Source organism: Perca fluviatilis, chromosome 23 (genome assembly GCF_010015445.1).
Source record: "Perca fluviatilis chromosome 23, GENO_Pfluv_1.0, whole genome shotgun sequence".
Taxonomy (NCBI): Eukaryota; Metazoa; Chordata; class Actinopteri; order Perciformes; family Percidae; genus Perca; species Perca fluviatilis.
This window is the reverse complement of record NC_053134.1, coordinates 8,138,876-8,163,253: the sequence shown is the minus strand read 5'-3', so window position 1 is coordinate 8,163,253 and position 24,378 is coordinate 8,138,876. Positions and strand designations below refer to the sequence as shown.

General features: G+C 39.0%; 1 protein-coding gene across 4 annotated transcripts in view; it reads left to right on the top strand.

Annotated features, from left to right (window-relative positions):
• The window catches only part of syt1a (synaptotagmin Ia), a 225,276-nt gene that overhangs the window by 86,616 nt on the left and 114,282 nt on the right, over positions 1 to 24,378 (top strand). For all 4 annotated transcript variants that reach the window (XM_039792435.1, XM_039792433.1, XM_039792434.1 and 1 more), the window contains exon 3: positions 19,276 to 19,328. The gene's annotated coding sequence lies outside the window, so the exon portion shown is untranslated. The remainder of the gene's footprint in view (positions 1 to 19,275; positions 19,329 to 24,378) is intronic.

The following is a 24,378-nucleotide window of genomic DNA, read 5'->3' as shown; positions in this document are numbered from 1 at the left end:
TCTAGGGGTGCAAGATATATCAACTCAATATCGTTATCGCAATATATCGAAAGTGTCGCAATAGGTATGTAATATTTTGTTTATATTTTGGAGCGCTGTGTCCCGTCAAGCCCACTTGAAACACTATAATGATCATGTTTCATTGGCCAGTTACCATGCTACTTGCACATGTTAGTATATGTCAGCGCATGGGTCCACTACATGACAAACCCTATGGAGCGTACCACATGTGCGCATATTTCGACAGTGACCGTGTAAGTGAAGAAATTGATAGAGACAACAAAACGGAACGAATCGGAGAAGCAAAAGAAAAGTTGTATCCTGTTCTCTTTATTTATTTTATACTGTACAACCAGTAAAAGATGTCCTGTTCTGTAGACATGGTTATTTATTTATTCATGTTGTACCAGTCCAATATGACAGTCAGATGAAGTAAACCTTGTTTAATTTGTTATGAATCTATTTTGATGCGTTTTCCCATAACTTTTGTAATTTTACAGGTTTAAAAATATCGAAATGAATATCGATATCGCAATATTCATAATCAATATTGCAATATCACATTTTGTTAATATCGTCTATATATATATATATATATATATATATATATATATATATATATATATATATATATATATATATATATATATATATATATACACATCACTTTGATTTCTTTATTTGAAAGGGGACAGTGAACATTAATCAACATTAAAACAATGTAAATGTCCCCAAGTTGGCTCAAAAGTGCTAATTTTCATCGGTAGTCCCTACAAACAAACATACATACGTACATACATACATACATACATACTGACAGACAAAAGGTCTCCATCACACCAAAACCACCCAAATCCTCCCCATTCCAACCATTAGATATCTTAAAAATAAACTCATAAATAAGACACCAAGCACTTTCAAAGAGGAAGCAAAGGCATGATGATCCAAACTTAGGGACCAAATTCAAAACAAAAACTTATCTTTTTTGCAATCCTGCTGGAGTGCACCTTTCTCAGTGTTTCTTGCAACTCTGTGGTTGGTATTTTGTGTGCAGAACAGTTTCTCAGTAACTCTGGCATGTGCTCGCGACTGCCACACACTGTTTATTAACCAACAGTTGGGGTAGCTTGTTTCTGTCAGTGCAGCTCCATGATCCTTACATGATGAGAGGGAGAAAAAAAATCACCTCTGGTTAAGCTTAAGAGAAGACAACATATGGGGGAAGACGGCCTGGCGTGTTCAAAATGGCCACAGGGAAGCCATTTCCCACAATGATCAAATTCCATTGGCTCCTTCGTTTCGATCTGTCCTTTGTGAGCCAAAGTGTCTGAGACACATTGCGGTCACCATGGGCTGGAGGAGATATGACAAATACAAAAGACAGACTCTGCTCGCTTCTCTCCCTTGAGAAGAGAATGTGTGGCTCATTGATATTGTATGAGCTTAGCTGTCAAACACACTTCTGGTGTCTTTGCAGCGCTGTCAGAATCATTAATTAAGTTCCAAAAGTTGGCATACGTAATAATAAAACTGAGAATTTCAAATAGTTACCATATTTGCAGTGAAGCAAGTCTTGCTTTAATAATAGGGAACAGTTAAACAATAAATGTGATAAGAAATGTAGTATATGTTGTGCTAAACAGCAGGCTAAATTCATTTAAAAGTAGTTTATATGTCTTGTTAAATAGATTAAAAATGTGATTTTAATTCAGTTACTCAACTGTCGACCTTAAATTAAAAAATACAATTTGTTTTCTCTTATTACGGCAGCATGTAATCATATAGTACCAATGTGCCCAAGTAGTCACCTTATTTCTCGCTCACAAAATCTTCCTCATCCATTGTCAGAATTACAGCTCACATTTAATTGGCAGACATCGGCCAAAGGAATGGTGTGTTTTTGGAAATGTAATGTCCCAGAAGTGGTAATCGGAGAGCAGACTGAGTTAGACCCCCCAACGTGCAGAGACATGTCCTAGTTCCGCAGCTTATTTGGGAGACAGATTTAAAACTTTTTCAAGTTAATTTTCTGGTCATGTCCAGGCAACAGTGTAGAAGTTTCCTCCACACTCCTGGTGTGTTTTCTTGTGCTTTGAGATAGCTTCATGGCTGCTGTATACTTCAGAGGGACCAAGCTAGATACAAGCCTAAAATAGTTCACTAACTCACAGTTGGACATTATTATTGTCGTCATATTTGGACCTCACTGGGCAAACCGAGACACTTCATTCAAGAAATATGTATCTGCGCTCCAGGATACAATAATAATTATAGCGCAGACACAAACAATCCGTATCTCCTACACCAAAGAGGTTAGACTTAGACTTCTCTTTATTGATCCTTTTGGGATGACTCCCGCAAGGAAATATTTCTAAAACTTGTGCATAGATTTTCAATGAAGTTTGTTGAAATGAACAAGTGATTTGTTTTTGGTCTGGTTTCAGGGATTCAAAAAAAAAATTAATTTCAACATTTTGAGATAAGGCCCTTGTAAACGTTTTTGCTATTTTCTGATAAACCACTGCCCTTATTTAATGATCTAAATGTTTGTGCTTCAAGTTAGTTTGTGAACTTGTCTGTTAGTGACAGAGGACAAACAATTACAGGTTCAAAGGACTTGATACAGCTATAATAGCTATGTAATACCCTGTGTCGCTGTCGCCGATGCTGTGCCCCTGTAAACCCAGTCAAGGAAAGGGTTAACAGAAACCTAGTGTTGGCCAATCAGAGGTGGTTGTGCCAGACTCCTGCCTTTGGCTGAGTCTCTATCTAATCTGTCAGAGGGAGAGCAGGAGTGCGGTTGTGAAGTTTAACGTTGGTAGTCCCCAGAGAAGAAATTGGTAATTTACTGGCGCAGATTAGAACCCAAATTGAAACGTAAGCAGCTAAAATTGCTGAATGTTAGAACATTGTGTCAAATTGGTCGTTATTACTGTGACTCATAAAGTGTCAGGTTTGGTTCCATCATAGTGTTAATAGTGTCAAACAACGTTAGCTGACGTTGTTGTTCAGTAGCTAGCTCCAAGATTATCGGCTAATGAAATTACTGATTTAGCAAGGGGGGGAGTTAACACTTTTGCATGCACTATATCTGTGTCACATTCTCATTTGGGGCTGAGCCCCCCTAAAGGTTTGATCCTAGAATCGCCCCTGGGGTATAACATTTTTACTTGATGATTGAGAGCCAGAGAACTGGTGAGGAGAACAAAACCGATCCACAGCCCCGACACACTTCACTGATTGCTAGCATGAAAAGGCAAATCGTATCATGTACCAAAGGTGACAGAAAAGATGGGAGGCATCATATTAACAGGATCAAAGCTGCTGCATTCTAATCTGTTCCTCGACTATGTGAAATATCTAGGGCAGGCTTCTCAAACTGCTCTTAGATCAGCTTCTTGTGACTCATCGTGAAGCCTGAGCCCAAGGCACTTTCAAACTGAGTCAATGTCAATACTAAGCAACATTTGTTTGGTGTAACACCACAGGGAGGCTTAAACATCTGAATTTGGGGAAATGTAAAACTGTTTGAGTGGGGTGGGTGTGGCTGTGTGTAGGTGTGAGGAAAAGATTGTGGGTCTAATCCCTATTTCCACTCCTCAGGTACTGTGGTTGGTGCTTTTTTTCCTTTTGGGGGCTCAAGCTATGGCTTGGTAAATATTCAAAGCCTAGATAAAGGCCACTCTTACTGCCTGAAGAACAAACTTGGCACATTCGGAACAGATGAGCACAAATACTGTAACGCTCTAAACACTATCTGATCTCCACATTCTTCTTTGAGGTACGGTTACTGTTTTAAATATGAGTTTCCCATTTTCTTTTTCACCTAATAATTAAATTAGAAGCTTATGCTTGACATCCCAGATTAGAGTGTGAGCTAAACTATTACCATTTGTCCCTAATACAGGCTAACAGTCCATAGATACATGGACAGTGTTTTTTTAATACATTTCAGTGGTATTCTTGTTTTAATTATCACTTTCTCTTCATGTTTTCATCGCCTCCACACTTCCTTTCCTCCCATCCTTCTGTGCCACTGAAGTGCAACCAAAGTCTAAGCAAAGCAGACGTTTGGCCTTCTCCAGCCTGCAGGCTGCTTTGAATTGGACTACTAATGGATTGATAGGCCGACTCTGGAGCAATTCAGTTGCTCTCATCGTCACTGGGGTCTATGCCCATCTCTCCTCCTCAGCGATATAATGACAGATGCCGAGGCTAGTGTAATTGCACTGAATTGTGTGTTTAGCAAACTTAATCTGGCAGGGAAATATTTGAACAGACCACAGGGGTGAATTCAATCACACTGATGATGCCTGTTCAGTTTGTGACTTTGCATATGAGAGCTTGTGGCCAAAAACTCTCCGATGGATTAGTAAGACTAGTGAAAACCATTATCAGTCTTAGACATGGATTTTCAGATTTGGCTGTTTTTCTCTATTTCTTCATGTAATTCATATTAAGCTCCTCTCAGGTGTTTGCGTGCTATTAAAGACATTCTGTTGCTTTTCTTGCAGATGTGTAATTACTTTGGTGTTTTGGTGAATAGATTAATGGTTCTCTATTGGTTTTTGCTTTAGGATCTCATTCTTGTCCAGTTTGGCTTTTGAGCACTTAAAAAAAAGCTTTGTCTATTTTCCTTCTCTGAGTGTTTCACTCAGAATGCATTTCTTAATCCTGGAGATGTACAATTAGTGGTTACACTTTATTTTAAGGGTCTATAAATTCTTAAGAATTTTCTAGGAATTTTTTTAAGGAAAGAAACGTGCTGTTTAGCACGTATAGGTGAAATAAAGTCAGTAGCTATGTTTCCATCCACACGTTTTTATCCGAATTAAGTGATATCGAATGAAAAATGCCTTATGGAAACAGTAAAATCCGACTGAATTTCATGAATATCGACTCAAAGAAAATACGTTCGGTCTCATTGGATTTTCTCTTGATCGATATACGGCTTATGCGATAAATGCTGATGGAAACGTTATTTGCCGAATAAATAAAGAATTGCGATTAAGTTTTAGGTCATTTTATGGTTGCAACCCGCAATAAAACGAAGAAGTTTCAGTTCATTTCTGCCCAGTATTTCCGCTCTGTTTGCACACATGACAGGTGTCAACAAAAACAGATGTAAGCGGACAAACGAGGAGACAAGATACTTTTTTAATTTAATTTACCAGAAAAATATAACGGCTATTTTAGATAGCAAAAATCTAAGAAACGCCATTATTTATCAGGCGCTCGCGAAGGAAATGACCAACAAAGGTTACGACAGGGACATTCTAAAACGCTTAACGTGAAAAAGCTTAACGTGGTTTAATGTATCTAAACAACGATCAATCATCACCAGATTTATCATAGTCATATCTTGTCATAAATAATTAAGCCTGTCAAAAAAACTAAATCGAAATTCAACGATTATAGAAGTTATCTCACGTTAATGTTTTCTTCATCATTGCGCCCTATGGCGAGGAAAAAGCTTTTTGGTTTAATGTACCTAAACAATGATAAATGATTACCTAATTTCTCTCTCATATTGCTCCTCATAACCACTGAAAACCTGTCAAAAACTCGAACCCAAAGTCCAATTATTACAGTGCCTTGCGAAAGTATTCGGCCCCCTTGAACTTTTCGACCTTTTGCCACATTTCAGGCCTCAAACATAAAGATATAAAACTGTAATTTTTTGTGAAGAATCAACAACAAGTGGGACACAATCATGAAGTGGAACGAAATTTATTGGATATTTCAAACCTTTTAAACAAATAAAAAACTGAAATATTGGGCGTGCAAAATTATTCAGCCCCCTTAAGTTAATACTTTGTAGCGCCACCTTTTGCTGCGATTACAGCTGTAAGTCGCTTGGGGTATGTCTCTATCAGTTTTGCACATCGAGAGACTGGACATTTTGCCCATTCCTCCTTGCAAAACAGCTCGAGCTCAGTGAGGTTGGATGGAGAGCGTTTGTGAACAGCAGTTTTACGTTCTTTCCACAGATTCTCGATTGGATTCAGGTCTGGACTTTGACTTGGCCATTCTAACACCTGGATATGTTTATTTGTGAACCATTCCATTGTAGATTTTACTTTATGTTTTGGATCATTGTCTTGTTGGAAGACAAATCTCCGTCCCAGTCTCAGGTCTTTTGCAGACTCCATCAGGTTTTCTTCCAGAATGGTCCTGTATTTGGCTCCATCCATCTTACCATCAATTTTAACCATCTTCCCTGTCCCTGCTGAAGAAAAGCAGGCCCAAACCATGGTGCTGCCACCACCATGTTTGACAGTGGGGATGGTGTGTTCAGGGTGATGAGCTGTGTTGCTTTTACGCCAAACATAACGTTTTGCATTGTTGCCAAAAAGTTCGATTTTGGTTTCATCTGACCACAGCACCTTCTTCCACATTGTTGGGGCGTCTCCCAGGTGGCTTTTGGCAAACTTTAAACGACACTTTTTATGGATATCTTTAAGAAATGGCTTTCTTCTTGCCACTCTTCCATAAAGGCCAGATTTGTGCAGTATACGACTGATTGTTGTCCTATGGACAGAGTCTCCCAGCTCAGCTGTAGATCTCTGCAGTTCATCCAGAGTGATCATGGGCCTCTTGGCTGCATCTCTGATCAGTCTTCTCATTGTATGAGCTGAAAGTTTAGAGGGACGGCCGGGTCTTCAGATTTGTAGTGGTCTGATACTCCTTCCATTTCAATATTATCGCTTGCACAGTGCTCCTTGGGATGTTTAAAGCTTGGGAAATCTTTTTGTATCCAAATCCGGCTTTAAACTTCTCCACAACAGTATCTCGGACCTGCCTGGTGTGTTCCTTGTTCTTCATGATGCTCTCTGCGCTTTACACGGACCTCTGAGACTATCACAGAGCAGGTGCATTTATACGGAGACTTGATTACACACAGCTGGATTCTATTTATCATCATTAGTCATTTAGGTCAACATTGGATCATTCAGAGATCCTCACTGAACTTCTGGAGAGAGTTTGCTGCACTGAAAGTAAAGGGGCTGAATAATTTTGCACGCCCACTTTTCAGTTTTTTATTTGTTAAAAAAGTTTGAAATAGCCAATGAATTTCGTTCCACTTCATAATTGGGACCCACTTGTTGTTGATTCTTCACAAAAAATTACAGTTTTATATCTTTATGTTTGAGGCCTGAAATGTGGCAAAAGGTCGAAACGTTCAAGGGGGCCGAATACTTTCGCAAGGCACTGTATGGACGTTATCTGACATAAAGCGTTTCTGCTTCACAGCAGGGCAGCGGAGCGGCTGGGGGTTGACTCTCCACGGTTCTCATTGGCTTTATAAGTCCTAATGTGAAAAAGCTTAACGTGGTTTAATTTATCTAAACAACGATCAGTCATCACCAAAAAAAATCCTCTCCTGTGTTGCTCATCATAACCACTTAAAACGGTCAAATCTAACCCAATGTCCAAATATTATGGACATTATCTGACAATATGATGAAGAAAACATTAACGTGAGATAACTTCTATAATCGTTGGAAATTTTTGACAGGCTTAAGTGTTCATGACAAGATATGACTATGATACATCTGGTGATGATTGATTAGCTTTTTCACGTTAAGCGTTTTAGAATGTCCCTTACGACAAGCCGTGGGACGTCCTGCGGAGTAAATGGAAGGCGCTCAAACAACGATACACGGCTCAAAAAAGAGAGTTGTCTCGCAGCGGTGCCGGAGGGAAAATAAAAGGCAAGTTCCACCTTTTAGATGAGCTGGATCAGAGCCTCGGTCAAAGGCCCATTGTAGCTTAGCTTGGCTTCTAATATTAACAACTACTACTTTTGTCTAGCAAAACTTTGTTCGCAAAAGTTCGCTTGAATGTTGTGCGATTCAGTGCAAAAATGAATGGAAACACCATAAAATGTCTCAAATCAATTCAATATACCAATTTAATCGCAAAACAGCATGTGACGTCATTACGCACAGGTTTTTATTCGCTTTAAAGCTGTTGGATGGAAACACACTTTCACCAGCTTTATTCGCATGAGTTTTTTTACCGAACTTCAGATAATTCGATTGACAAGTGGATGGAAACTTAGCTAGTGTGAAATTGATCAACTTCCATTTATTTATTTGTAATTAGTTGCTAAGTTAGCAAAATCTTGAGTCATTTAGTTAGGGCACAAAAGGTCAGCTGAACATCAAAACACATCTGTCATATGTAGTATACATTTTCTAATGATAAACATTCCTCTGCCAATCGACAACTTAATTTACACTCAGCACAACTAGCAAAAATAACTCTCATAACTTTGTCTTACAGTAGTACATTTTAGGAATTAACAATCAAAAAGCAAAGTTTAGAAAGTTATACAAAATAAATGGATACATAAATAGAAATATAGACATATATGTTTCTTCTAATCATCTTGTGACCTCTCACAGTGTGTTCAAACCGCCTGCGTTTTGCACGAATTGCACGTTGCGATTACGTACATGTACAGAGTCGATGCAAAGACACAAATTCATTCTTGTATCCAAATGAGTTGAATTATTTCAACTTGAGCGACCAAACTTGCACAAGTGACGCAAAGTGAATCTACGTGGCCAGTGTGAACAGTGCATTAGATTTATTTTGTGGCCATTGAGAAGGTCCCGCAAGTTGGGAACCAGTGTTCTAGATCAGAGATTTCTTTGTCCCTATTTTACTTTTACATTAATATTCTGGTGTGAAAGAGAATATTAGGTAAAGGAACACATTCATGTTAATATCATAGTCAATTCCTCCATGTATGATGCTGAATGTTTGCACCGGCTTGTATTTTGTATTTTTGTACTGTTTTGAATGTGAAACTGTATGTTGTCTTGCACGTTTATGCCTTATTCTTGGCCAGGTCGCTGTTGCAAATGAGAATCTGTTCTCAACAGCCTACCTGGTTAAATAAAAAAATCTAAATAAAATGTTCCACAATAAACTAACTGCACCATTAAGCAAAGTTGATTAATAAAGTTGTAACCATCAAATGAATATGGAAGTTTATGTTTCACCTTGAGTGAGATGGGCTCATGCGTCCCTGTAATGAGCCTCGGAAAGGAAAGGGATTTCTCCGCCTAGCTGATGGCAACCTGAGCCAAAACACCCAGATGCTTGTTTAATGCTGCTCTGGCACACAGTTGGCTGTAAATTGAACAAGGAAGTCTAATTCTAGGTGTCTGTTTGTTGTGATCAAACAGAGTTGAACCTTCTGCCTGCGTTGCTTCATCAATGCTCCCCCATTTGAGAGAAGATTTGAATTCCTTCCCCCTGTGCCCATCACAATTGTTTCTATAGAGGATAAGGCAGATTAAGATATTTTTTTTATAATATATTTTTTTTTTATGTTGTCTTGTCCTGTTCTCTGTGCAGCGTCTGTTGGGACTATGTCACATGCTCTATTTAGTTAATGAGTAACTTCACCATTAGCATTGCGTCAAAGTAGGGTTGCAGTCGAGTTGCTTGGTAACAAAACACCTTTGAAGACTGTGCTGTTATTTCTGAAAACTACGTCAGGTTTTTTCACTCCTCCAAGAATAAACGCTGTGCTTACAAGCTGCTTTGTTAGACAGATACGCTGAGGAATCTTGCCAAAGTAAAGCTAAAATATCATCAGATCCTCAAACATGCTGAAGAATCTGTCTGTCTGGAAACCGAAATCTATAGAAGTAGATGTGAGCCACAAAAAAATGCTTTGGTGCAAAGACAAATTGACAGGTGTCGTAATTGTTGTACAGACAGATTCAATGTGATGTGAATGAAGCATGTGATGTGAGCATCTTAGAGTCTAAACAAATTCCAGAGTGCTTTTACCTCCAGTGCATAAAAGCATCACTGTGTCCCACTGGAGTAATTGTCACAATGGGGGTCAAATTGACACAGCAGTTTTCTCCTTTCAGCCTGGCCCTTTCAGTAGATTTTTTATTATCCCACCTAACTAATCATCTTGAAAAAAATGAAGAAAATGACAGCATTTACATCTTTTTTTTTTTGCAGTTTCCAAGCACAACATGTCCCCTTGCACTTAACAATTATAAAAATAGCAGGCGTCTTGCAGGGCATCTACTCTTTGTAATAGCAGTGAGCCAGCAGGAGCAAATGAAAGCCCTGTTGGGCCCTCAAAGGCAAAGGAGAGTAGCTGGAGTCAATGGACCCCCTTTGCCCCTAGAGTCAAGCTTTTTACAGGGCTAGACCCAGCAGCTTTGATCATCTACTAGAAAGCCCAAGCTTGAGAGGTGCATTAAAGGCACTGTGGTGGCAATCTTTTTATGATGCTTATGCATTAAGCTTCATTTTGTGGCCTTCTTGCATTAAATAAGATGAATACATGGAGTCCAAATGCAAGAGAGATGCATCTTTTTAAGTTTTGGAGGATATACTTTCCATTCCATGCACTATATGAAATATGAGCTTGTGACTTTTAGTTCCTGAACTAAAGTACTGCAGTCTTATTGCTGAGATCATTCTCCGGGATCATTTACAGAGACCATTCCTACTTATATTGTAAAGAAAGTCATTCAATTGTAGTTGCAATATCAGATATACACACAGTACGTGCTGATAATAACATACATGACATAATTTATAAATATTTTTAATAACTGATACAGAAAATAAAAGATGATTTTGGTTTATGAAGGCTGTTAAAGATTACAACCTTTTATTTGTTTAAAAATAAATAAAAACCATCAGAAAAGGAAAAAGCCTAAACAGCAGTTTCTATGACTCAGTTAATGGATTTAACCACTTCTGCTTTCATAATACTCCCCCAAAAAACCCCACTACAACTAGCTGGCATTACACAGGTGCTTCCGGCTCTTTTACTGCTGTCACCATGGAGACGACCCCCCTCTGGCCTAGTTTAGTTAGCCTGCCCTTCCTAGCACATAAACATGACTGCAGTTCATACAGTGCTGCACAGAGCAGACACACCTGCTCACACATAATGGTTTACATTCTGCTGTGATAAACCCGAGGAGGGTAGAATACATGATCTCTTCAGACATCTACTGTATTATCGCCTGGTGGGCAAAAGGTCTCACACTACAGGGTTATGCAGACATGATGTACAGTGTACATGAAGGTCATTAAGCTTTATTTATGGAGCACATTTCATGCAATTCAAATGTAGAAGGCTTTATTTTAATCAAGTTAAACCAAATCAAATTAGAAATTTTGTAATTGTATCTATAAAAACATTTTTAATATGAAAAATGACAGCATGCATCAACATGCATGAACAATTTTTTAAAGGTCCCATATTATGCTCATTTTCAGGTTCATACTTGTTTATTGTGTTTTTACTAGAACATGTTGACATGCTTTAATGTTCAAAAAACACATCATTGTTCTCATACTGTTTGAATATACCTGTATTCACCCTCTGCCTGATACACTGTCACTTTAAGACCCGCTCCTAAAAAAAGCCCAGTCTGCTCTGATTGGTCAGCGCTTCCAGGCCTTCCGCATCTGCGCTCTCAGAGTCTTTGCATCGTCATTGCAGCCGGGGAATAACTCTAGTAAAGTCCTGACCGCTCATTTAAATGCACAGTGTCTGAAGGCTGTGTGCAATTCCATATGGATTGAGTGTTTTAAAACTTTTACAATATTTAAATAGCACCTCAATCTGATAATTAAAAAAACAACATGGAAATCTCACCTTTTACAATATGGGACCTTTAAGATTATTTACTTTCTATTTTTTGGGGGGCTGTGGTCAGGTTAGAATATCTTTAGTAAACATAGGCTTAGGTTTTGCCCATTGTTTTGCTTGTGTAACAGAAATGCTTTTGTTCAGTCCACAAGCTCCACTACTTTCTCTCCAAAATGTGGGTATTTTCTACAGTATACATTGGCAAATAGTTTTCGAGATCAGCCTGATGCTATAGGTTATAATGTAAGTATACCACTTTTCTGTAAGGATACAAGTCAAGGATTTCTAACATGCTTTTAAGTGACTTCTGTAGAATTAATCAGCTGTAATTTGTACAAAATTGGTACAATTATTACCTTAAAGGAAGAGAACCAAACTGATTTTTATTGCCTGCAAGTTACATGCTTTCCCCTCGAGGTTGCACAGTGTGCTACACACAAGATGACAATCTTGCTGAGGCAATAAATGGAGTCATCATTTGCCTTTTAATCTCCAGATGCTACATTCCTCTGTATTCTTGTAAAGCCACTGAATATCTTTAGTAAAATGAAAGAGGTCTTGTTCATCCAAGATTTTTTTTTTAATGATATATCTGTGTGCATGTTCATGAATAACAACCATCTTACTTCAGGGAGCTATAGGAGTATTGCCTCCGCTAAATGGATAAACCATTGTGGAAAATGACAGAGTACCAGATAGAAATCAGCCATCCTTAGTTAAGATGGAGCCCACTCTTAAATGGCTGTCTGCCAACCAAGCGCACAGCTATCTCTCTTGCTCCGGCAAATGAACAGCAGACCAAACACATGTCGACATCCATCACGATCATACAGTATGTGACCTAAACTGGTCTAGTCCATGAACAATGTTTATATAAAGTGAGAAGTACAGATGTAGTGACACTATAAACATTGCTCTAACAAGCGTTGGCCTATATAGCAGCATTTAAGTACCACATGGGAATTCTTTACTGGTTTGAGAAATGAGATTCATGTATTGCATAATAGTTTTGAATAATTGCTGCACCGACAAACTCAAACCTTTTGATTTTGTTGTGTAAAGGATTACAATTTTTTTTGTCTATTTGGGATAGGGTTGGGCGATATGGAGAAAATCAAATATGATTTTTTTGACCAAATACCTCGATTATCGATCCCGCCACGATATTGTAGTGTTGACTATTTGTGCTTTCACAAAATATTTACACAATAAGATTTTTGATAAATAATCATCAGTAATGTGGATATAATGACTAAGTGGGTAAATGCAAATAATAGAACAGTTACAATAGTCTGGTAAATTCAGAAAATGACATCACTTTACTGTAATGCAGCCTTTAAAACCAGGAAAACGCAACACTTATGCCATATTATGATATCCAAAATCTAAGACGATATCTAGTCTCATATCACAGTATTGATATAATATTGATATACAGTATATATTATATATTGGAATCTGGGATTCTCAAATTACAACTCATTTGAATCATGATAAGGATGTGTGTGTCATTCGTTGGCAATGTCTTTCATCTATTTCCCCTACAATACAGGCTCCTGAAACATTGTGATTATGGTATGTATAGTATGGTTAAAGCTAGACATGAACATATTGTAGCCTATTTTGAGTCAATCCAACATACACCTTTTTGTTGCTGTAAAAACTCATTAGAGCTCCATATACGTATTAATCCATGACTGAAAACCCCCAGTTATTTGGTTTACAGAAACTCTGAAGTTTCCTTTTGATACCTGAGAGCTGCATCTCATCTCTAAAGTTTCTCCTCCTCACTGACAGTGAGTCACCCCCAAAGTACCTTGACACAGGGAGTAAACAAGCCTGCCTCTGTTCATCAGCGTAATCTTGTTTGCTCAGAGGGCAATGTCTGTGCAGGACAGCACCCTGCCACAGGAATAAGGCCCCATGCTGGAGATATTGTGATCCCTGTTTTCATGTCTTTAAAAGGAGACTGGGTGGAGTGGTCTTGCAGCTGGGCATGTGTGCACACAAATCTGTGTGACGTCACTGGCGATGAAGGGTGATCCGCAAAGCTGCATCACGGAAACTGTGGGAGGCACAAGTGAAACTGCATGCACTGATGCACTAAAAACAGCAAAATTACTTTTAAATGTGCCTCCAAAGAGGACTACAATTCAGGCTCGGACAGCTTTAAAATGACCTTTAGCTTGAAAATAGTTAAACAGTTTTTTTACGTAGGTACATAACTTACCATTTTTGTAAAAAACTAACCCCTGACTTTTCTTATTTGAAATGACTGCATGTTGGGAGTTTACCACTCAAAGTGATTTCTGGGGTTCATAATTACTCTCCCAGTGAGCAGCCATCAAAAGCAGAAGGCGAGGTTTGCAATTGTGTAACGCCAAAATATCTCATCCACCAATCACACAGCTGCTTAAGAGTCTGCATTTTTACCCAGGTGCAACATTTCTCTCCCCAAGACTCGATTCAAACTCTTTGGTGTGAAGAATGGCGGGCGGGGTGTTGTGATGGTGGATAGGGGGGGGGAGAGTCACATGGGAATAATGAGTTTTTCTTGCAGAAATGGAACTGTATTAATGATAAAACACAAGTCTCAGTCTGAAGTTACAGCTTTACTGGCTGTTTTTATTCTTCCCATTTCTTAGTTGGGTGTCAGTCTCTGCACCCTGTAACATTTATAGTTTAATGTCAATCAATATTTTCAGCAAACAGAGTAGCATAAAACCTTATTAACAATAGAACAACGCTTCTGCATAGACAGTAAAGGGTGTAAGACTGCATATGGCAAATAGACAGGAGGAGGATCTCAAGAAATGAGTAGAAATGGAACAACAGCGTGCAGTCTTGGTGTCAGACGTCTTATTTCACAACATTATATTCCTCACCACCTGTTTACTTCAGTCTTTAACTGGGCTTTTGTTACAATTTCAATTTAAGGGAGTAGAAGGAATCTGCAAAATAGTAGTTATATTAAGCAGTTATGATACCTAGAGACATACTGCACATTGGCAGTACAGTTTAAGCTTTAAATATCTTCACTGTTTGACCAGTGGAAGCATCGTCCTAAAAACAAATGGTAAGCCTGGTGGAGACCTACAAGGTACAGATAATATATAGCACTCTTAGCAGTCTTCAGTGTGGTGTGTGGCATGTGGTGCACATATTATTTTTGTGTCTCCACATCATTGATACATCTGGACCCAGCTGACATATCTGGGGCTTTGCTTTCTGCCTCACTGCCTGTCACAGAGGAGAAACACTCTTTTGATTGACAGGTAAAACTCTTCAAGGTCAGCTTGCTCTACAGCTCACCCTCTCAGTGTAGATTACTGTGGTAATATCTCTACCTGCTTCCCCCCCCAACCCCCGACCCACCACCCTCCTCGACCGATTCTTAGTATACACTCAGATATAAAGATTGTGTCCTTGCCTGCTCATCATGTTGTTACATACGCTATTGCACAGGTTGTTGGGCATTGAGATTGTGCTGTATGTTACATTTTCCATACCTGGTATGCTGTGAGAGAAATGAATATTACTTCTGTGGCCGGGTTGGCTCAGTGGGTGGAGCGGCCTCACGTGTGGTGAGAGGTTTGTGCCTCGATGCAGAGGTCCAGGGTTCAAATCCGACCTGTGGCGATTTCCTGCATGTCTCCCCCCTTTCTCACCAAGCTGTCCTGTCAAAGTTGGAGGCGAGAAAACCCCCAAAAAATAATCTTTAAAAAAAAAAAAGAATATTACTTCTGCTAGTGATATTAGTAGGTCTGGTTGGAGAAGGGGGATGGGACTGTGAGTGGGATGTGGTTGCATGATTGCAACCTCAGGAATTGGTGAACATTTGGCTGGGGTCCATATTCTTCACAACAGTTTAAGTCGGTCTTTGCCCAAGATAAAATTCAAATATGTGCTTAAAGTCAATACATGATAGAAACTAGCTGGGTGTAATAATGGTAAATCTACTGAAGAAGTGTGTTAGCTTCATGTGTGCATAATTGAGATGATAGCTATAGTGTTTTCCATCCCTGCAGATGTAAGAGAGTGACAGAGAGATGGACAAAAACCTCCAAACAGAATATATTTAGAAGAATTGTTATTATGTCTCAGTATTTTGTGGTTAAAAAGTGATGAGCAGAAGGATTGGAGGAGAAAATGTGAAAGCACAGCAGGAAACGGGAACTGTGTTCTATGAAGCCTCACAAAAGGACTTGTGCAGATGGCTGCTGAAAGCCACAAAGGCAAAATACTGAGTTGCTAGCGACTAATATCACAATGACATGCTCATTGTGTTCTGATCATGCTATTTGTTATGCATGCATATTTAGCAGCTCATTTCAATTGATGATGCATCATTGATTTGTGCTCACGATTGTAATGGCACTTGCTGTCAGGACAGCCTGCACTCTCTCTGCATGTGATTTACATGTGAAACAGCTGGAAAGTGTGTGAAAGTATTGAGAGCAGCTAGTCAGTACCCAATAGGACCCAATATACAGTTAATATAGTATATGATGTTTGGAAAAATGGAAAAGGCTGACACATAAACGAGCATAATGTTCCTGTGGTTTGTAACTACAATTCAATTATTTTCATATAAAAAAAGACGCTTGCTGCTGAATGCAACTGGAACACAACTGAGTGGCCTATAGCGAAATATAGCCTACTCTATCATAAACTACTATATATTTAATAATAGTGGGTATAATTCTAAACTAATATTTCCATATGACTGTCTATGGGCAGAAAGGAAACAAATCACACACTACTACAACAAATCACACACTACTGCAATGCATTTGATTATGGTTAAATGTGTAGTGCTATGTAAAATGGAATTCATTTACCTTTTCACTTTCCATCATGCTTATATTCTGATAAGGCATGACAGGTGCATTGAAATATGAATGGATGCCCTGTCTGCGAATACTTTTCCTTTATACTCCTGCCAAGTAGAGGTAATGGCTTTTAATCAGTGCATCAGTTGGCCTTAAAATACACTTTTCACAGTATGAGGGGGAGAATGAATGGCAATCATTATCAGTAGTCGTACCACATTCACACAACTTCAGAGAAAAAAAAATGATTACTAGTTGTGGGTCCTAAGAACAGGGATGTTGATAGATTTTGGTTAAACATCAATATTCATGGTCCCCAGAGGATAAATTAATTTAGGTAACTTATTGAGCTTTTATCCTTAGCTACAGTTGGCCCTAGCATACCCTTGACCAACAACAAGGTATCTTATAAATCAATTGACAGATTTCTATTATTTATTGTGGATATTTGTTGTCCCTAGAAGATGATCCATACTGATTTTGGTATCTTTCTGAACTTTTGTTTAGCGCTGGCATTGTGTCATAAAGAGTTGACTAGGTATCTTGAAAACCAACGGCCCAATTTCTAGTAAATCGTCCACAGGGGATGATTCAAAATGATTTTGTGACTTACTGACCTTTCTTAGATCAGGCCCAAATTTGTACTTATTCACAAGAAAAGAAAAATTATAGATTGCTATGAAATTTACAGAACACTTCCATGCTTTCTTTTCCATTTCCCTAGATCAAACCCTCAACTTTATAGACAAACTAATGGCTGCGTTATGGCTAATGGCAATAGACTTTGAGAACATGATGCACATCCAAAAGTGTATTGTGTTTTTCAGACATAAAGTTTATGGTGTGCTATTATTTTACTGCCCTGAGATAGGAAGTAATTGTCCCTGTAATATTTATTTTATGTTTAAATGCATATAATTGTGCACAAGCTAATACATCCAACAATACAAACCCCAAAGAAAACTGAAAATTAGCTACTTCTTTTGAGAAGTTGTCAAGCAACATTTATGGAGTATTTATTCCAGCACTAAATCAGGTACTGTAGGCTTAAAGATATAGTGCGTAGTTTCTGTCGCCCCCCCATGAGGAATTCTAATTAATGACAACAAAACAGTTGACATCTACGTCCACATGATACCGCACCATCCACACCCCTCCCCCACACAGTTGCTAGTAGCAAAGGAGGACACGAAACATGATGGACTCTTCAGAAGAGGTGATTATCTTCACTTGAATTTCTGCGCTGGATTGTGTCGCTGGGCTATGATGAACATAGTCATACTGAGAAATCCAGAGAGAGTTGTGTGGAGCTGATAGTCTTAATTAACTTTGTAGCAACTCATTTGGCAATGGCTTGAATGTAAAGGACATTCATTAATATCAAAAAGTTATACCCTAAAGCTTTAAAGACGTTATCGCTCATTATGAGCATTGTGAAAGAAATGTACATCACAAGGGTGGTGAGTGCAGATAGCACCCAGACCCCCACATCCCCCACCAGGGCTGTACTGGAAATCTTCCCACACCTCCACAGCAGAGAGCATCTGTTGGGAGGAGATCCCCAGCTGCTCTCTGTGCTGTTTTTTTAATTTATTTATTTATTTTTAAACACATGGCTGGTCCCCACTGGCCGTTCCCTGAATATGGCCAATTGCCTGTGAAAACAGTCCATTGATAATGGATATCTGCCACCCCGCCACTGACATGCACAGATTGCTGAGCTGATGGAACAATCAACAGGGGCAAAAGATGGAGGCTTATTTATCAGACTCTGGATACAGTTGTTTAAGCCCATTGTGCACTCTTAATTATTCACAGATTTCAAATGCAAAGCAGGTGTGTTGTCTTTGTCTTGTGTACCTGAAGTTCATTCCTTTCAGCACAGTTTTAGAACAGAAATTGTCAATAATTTTAATCCCAAAGATCCCTTAATGGATACAGAGTACATTTGAAGTACCATCATGTCCTTTTAGGATATGTTTGCTCTTTCAGACTGATCTCATGAAATGGCGTATGTATGACACGCCAATTCATGTGCCATTATTGGCACGTTATCAAGACGCATACTCGCTTTTTAGCGTGTATATCAACGCCGTTTGGCCTCCATTGACTTACATTACCTTGCAATTGCGTGTGAATTTACGCCGTATCGAGTAGTATGAAAGGGCGGAAATCTGCATAGGGAGGGTTGTTCGGGGTGGAGGATGGGTAAAACACAGGACTTTCACCCAGGAGACTAACCCAACCGGTTCTTCTTTTCCTAAACTCAACCGTAGCTTTCTTCTCGCGATAACACGCCAAGTGGTGATAACACGCCAAGTGGTGATAACACGCCAAGTGGTGATAACAAGGCAAGTGGCTTGTATGTGTACGCCCGCTCTATACAGTGTATACATACACACGGATTGCTCAAAAAGCGTACAGATAACACGCCACTTGGCTTTAAGCGTAACTCTCCCCAAAAGGCAACGTAGGGTCCTAATTATGCTTTTAAACGAAAGTTTGACTCGGGTATATTCACAAAAAAGACCCTAGGTTGCATTTTGGCGAGAGTTGCGCTTTAAGAAAGTTGGCGTGTATATTTACGTGAAGTCATGATGCCCTGTTGCCTCTTACATATACACATTTTTTCTAATATATTTTTGGGGATGGCGATTTACTATACCAAACAGAGATTGCAAGATGCTTAGGGAACCTCTATAAGTATTTTAGGGACACCTGGAGCTAGCATAAGATAGATTACTGTTTTTCATTCATTTGTACAAACATGGCCTTTCTTTTCATTTTCAGGAGGTGGAGGAAGCATTTAAAGAGACACTGCAGTGGGCATCGTTGAATTAAAGGTTAGTCTCTGTTCCTTTTTACCAATCGAAACACAAAGCATCTATTTTTACTGAAATGCTGTATGTCCAGAGTGGCAGGGCTCCCATTCAGTGTCAGGGTCAACATGAACAAATGCAAGGATTCTTTCTTATTTATACGTTTTCCACTTTGCTACAACAGCAACTTTCATTTCCACACATCTCAGTGCTTTAATCCATTCATTTTAAGTCTTAAAATGTTGGTTGTAAGATTCTATGCTATGTTTATATACATTTTCTATTGTTCGATAATGTTTTCTCCTATTTCTTGATGTAACATGCTAGTTTCCCCCATGGAGATGATTTCACATTCTTTTAAAGCTATTTGATTGTTGTGTTATTGCATTGGAATGGTGGATATTATCTTGTTCATGTTTTATATTTCATTGAAAATTTTAATGGACCATAAAATGTATTTAGCCCCTGCAGAATATCATTCTTTTCCTGTGAGCCTTCAAAACTTTTATAAACAGTCTAAATCCTGGGTGCACTTCTAAATAATAAGTAACTACACTGGCAGCTTTGTGGGTGAATTAGAATATTATATTATGTATTCTAAGGATATATTCGAAGATGATGTGTCAAAACCTTTTCTACACAATCCACTTTGCAAAATGCAACAGCATGTTTTCGGAAAAAGTTATTTGCTGAAGCTGCTTAGTTGCATATTTTGCTGGTTTTAATTAAAGCTTATTTGACTAGAACATCCTCAGCCCAAACCCAAAGTGTACTGTAAACTCACAAAAAGGCTGACGCTGTGAATATATGAATAGAAAATAAGCAAGTCTGCTTTGACCCTTGATGATGGACCAACTATTATAGATTTAGATGCAGTGTATGGAAAACCAGCGAGCTCTCAGTTATGCCGATTGCTCTCTGGCAAGCGTAGCTGTGTTGATGGATTGCTTATGAGTCTGATACATATGGGTTGAATAATGTCTTTTACATTATCTCAGAGGGGAATAGAATCACAAGCGGACTGTACACTACATCCACCTGTCATCGTACAAGCCATGTTATCAGAAGAAAGAGAAAAACAAGATGAATCATTTGTCGCCTAGGTATCTGGTGAATACTAAGTACAGAGGAAGACTTGGGGCTTTGTCGTTTCATGTCAGCACATGTAGATATTAATATTTATATGGAAGTGTGTTGCAAGTCATTGGAACCAACGGTGCTCTTCATTACCTACGTTAACGGCAAATTGGTTGTGTTAAAAAGCGATTTGTAAGTTATCACAAACTTTCTCATCATTCAACAAATTTTTCATCATTTCGCCTTTCGCACACATTCCCAAAGTCATAGAGTATAGAGTTATAGAATTATATCCTTGGTGGTCTTTGTATTCCTTTAAAGACAAATTATATAAATGTGGGTAATGTGGGATTTCCTCGTACAACCTCTCTTCAAAACAAGCATCAGTTTAGTTTTCTAACCAACTGGACCGGAGTGTGGAACAACTGCACAGTAGGGGCGCTTGATATGCATTCAGTTGACGGGCCCGCTTTTTTGGGGCTGCGCGTGGACCGCCCGGACACACGGACGCGGGAAGTATAACTCCCGCTTTAAATGCCATCTGTTACGTTTGTGCTATTAAATCAAAGTGAAGTAACATCAAAATAATATGCACTCGTTTGATGTTACTTTGCTGAGCATACCTTATGCTAGTGGATGTATCTACAATCAAAATACCAGAAATTGCAGTGCACACATGGTTTAAAATCCTCAAGAGTCTTATTTAAAATGCAGGAATACAAAAATCTAAAATGGTACATTGAAGGTTATAAGAGCTCACATTTTCCGTGTGGCAAAGCAGAGACTCTATTCATGCTGACTTTGGCATATATGTGTTTTGATATCACCTGGCTTGTTGTGATTCAAAACTTTACAATCCTCCATGCCCTGTCAAACTCCATCCTTTCACTCCACACTTATATGTTAAAGTCTGTATTCAACTGCCAGTGCTGGTTCAGGCAGGGTTCAGTGGCTATTTACTGAGGCATTGTGGGTGATTCTGTCCTTGTTAAATCCTATTTTGTTTTGTGAGCGTGGAGCTCAGCCTCCTCCAGGCATGTGAAGGTGGAGGACGAAGCTGGCATGCCGACTGGGGACCCAAAGAGCAGTCCAATTTTTCATCCTTATTGCCCATGACATATCCAAAGTGGCAGAGTGCCTTCCATGGAGAGAGATAGGAAGGGAGAGGGGGAAAAAAGTGAGAAGCTCAGATGGACTGGGAGGAGTGTATCTCGACTTCCTCCTTCTGTCCTACTGAGCAGGGGCCCCAATTTTCGTTGCTTAAACAATACAATTCGCCAGCGTTCACCAGGGGCGAGGTTAAACAAGGTTAAACTACGAGTGCCAGGGCTCCTGCATTCCTAGGACTTACTCCACCTTCTGTCTTGTTAGTTTAGGGAGACAATGAATGCAGGTTTGAAGCTCACAAAAAGAGAATAAAGAGCGCATTAGTGGCTGACTTACTCTACAACACTGACTAAATGAGGATGTTACACTCATCCTCTATCCCCATCTTTCACCATAGCTTTCTATAGGCTTCAGCTTTCATTGCACAGGGCTATGGCAGCAATTAATACATCTTTTATTACAATCAAAACATCACTGTGGAGATGAGTATTGCAATGATGACTTTGCAGACTCAAAACTTTCTTCTTTCTTTTCTTATTTAAATTAGTTATCTAAAAACACAGTATTTGCATTAGTAGCCTGCTTAAGTTTGTTAAAACGTGTATAGTATCAATAACAGAACAGTTATAACAAGGTAAACTGTCAGAGAAAATAGCTGGAGACTTTTTGAATGTTTTTTTTTCTTTTACTTTGCATTGCTAGAAAAAGAAACACAAGTAAAAACTAGAAGGGCAATTGGAGAGTGCATCTCACAACGTTAATGCAGTGTGAATTTTCCCAGTTGGGAATACATTTTTCCAATTATTCCAACACCACATAAATGCAGCACAAACGCCTTCTCTCACAATGTTAACCAAACTGAAATATAATTTGTGCATCCGCCTTGTGATTCAGATCCGCTCCAAAATGTTATGGATCCTTCTTTGTTTTTAAGAAGTTTTATAAAAATTGAGCCAGTAGTTTTCCTGTAGTCCTGCAGACAGACCACAGACATACAAACAAACCAACACACAACCCAACAAACAGACAAACCTCCTTGGCAGAGGTAATAACCTTGTATGTAGACATAATCCCCATTATTTTTTTGGGGGTCATTTTTAGGCCTTTATTGACAGCACAGCTGAAGACATGAAAGGGGAGATATAGAGGGAATGACAAGCAGCAAAGAGCCGCAGGTCGGAGCCGAACCCGGGCCGCTGTGTCGAGGAGTAAACCTCTAGATATGGGCGCCCGCTCTACCAACGCCCCTGATCCCCATTGCTGATTAGTTTTTGTTTGCTTTGGTAAATGCTTGAGATATGCCAGAGAATAAGACACTATAATACAGTATTTGAAACGTGAATAATTTGTCTGTAGGGTATATTTGTAATTTGTAAAAATAATTTGTGTAACTTACGTACTGTATTTTGATGAAGACAGATTTGTGTTGATTAAAAACAACAATTGTGTCGTAATTTTAGCTTGATTTTAGTTTTTGGTGTGATTACTTCTTCTTTTTACCCTCTTACTTTCCCTAATTCACATCCTGTGTGGATGTGAATAGGGGAAATCATATATCGTATCATATATTAGGTTCTTATATAGTCCTTGAAAGGGTCAAACCACAAAATCAGTGTATTTTCTCACAGTGTTTCTGAATTGATTAAACAAGACTGAGCTCTATTCTGTCACATGCAGGCGGTGAAGTGACGGAGGGCGGTGAAGGGCACTGTCAAGGTGACTTCTGGGGATGTTGAATGGGGGGTGGGATCCCTAGTGGGTGAGTGGGGTTTCAGAGAGCCTACGTGACTGAGAAATGTTTATGACAGAGATCCCCCTCCCTCTTTTGCTTTCATTCTCACGGTTGAGATTAAGATCTCTTGTTGTAATTATTGCTCTGTGAGGCGGCCTAATTCTGCCAAATCGATAGCATCCGAACCGTCAGGTGCCATAGAAGATATCTGGCAGCAGCTGTTCATGTCCTCTACATGTTCCAGTGGGCTGCAGTGGAAGTTAATGGCAACGTTCTGTGATACATGTCTGTTGATCGACTGGCTTCTGGCAAGCTGCCAATCCACCTGCTTCCCTTTGCTTCCCCTCCAGTAATCGCAGGAGGTAGAAAAGATGATGAAAAAATGAGAAGAGACAAAAAAATAACCTTGGTGTCTGGGAATTTTAACACCTCATGTACAATAAGGGCATTAAGCATCCCCCGCAATCCCAAGAAACATATAGCTGGCTGCCTTTCCCCCCCTAACACAGCTGCTTGACAGTTAATTCTGCCTAATGTGCAGTTGTGCTGCCATGTAGACCTACTGTACTATCAGCTGGGCACGGCATGGATCTAACCAGACTGCTTACATCAGCAAGCAGACAAGAGTACATATCCACCCGAATAACTTTTGTCAGTAGTCAGTATTCTATTCCTGTGTAGACTAACACCCAGTTTGACTATAAGGAGTGAGAGAGAAATAATATCAAAAAGCTTTAGCTGAAAAATCTAGTGTGGCATGTCAAATGTGAGGATTTGCTATTTTTCTTTGCTTTATATGATAATAAAACAACACTTTATGTTAAGTCCACCTTTTTACTATTTTATGAGCAGTGTATAAACATATAATAAATGGTTATACTTATACTTTAAGAATAAAGATATAACTCCTCCTGAGGTGTACATATAAAGAATGACAATACAGTAAAACATATTTTTAATAATATAAATGTCGTCATATGTGAATGTATTATTGTTGACAAACTGTACATTAATAAACACTTGTCCTTATTGTTGTGTACAACTAAATAATAAACATAACGTGGACTACATGTTTGTATACTGCTTATACAAACTACAAAGGTGGACTTTAAAGTGATGGTTCGGAGTAATTTCACCCTAGGGTCCTTTGCACCATGA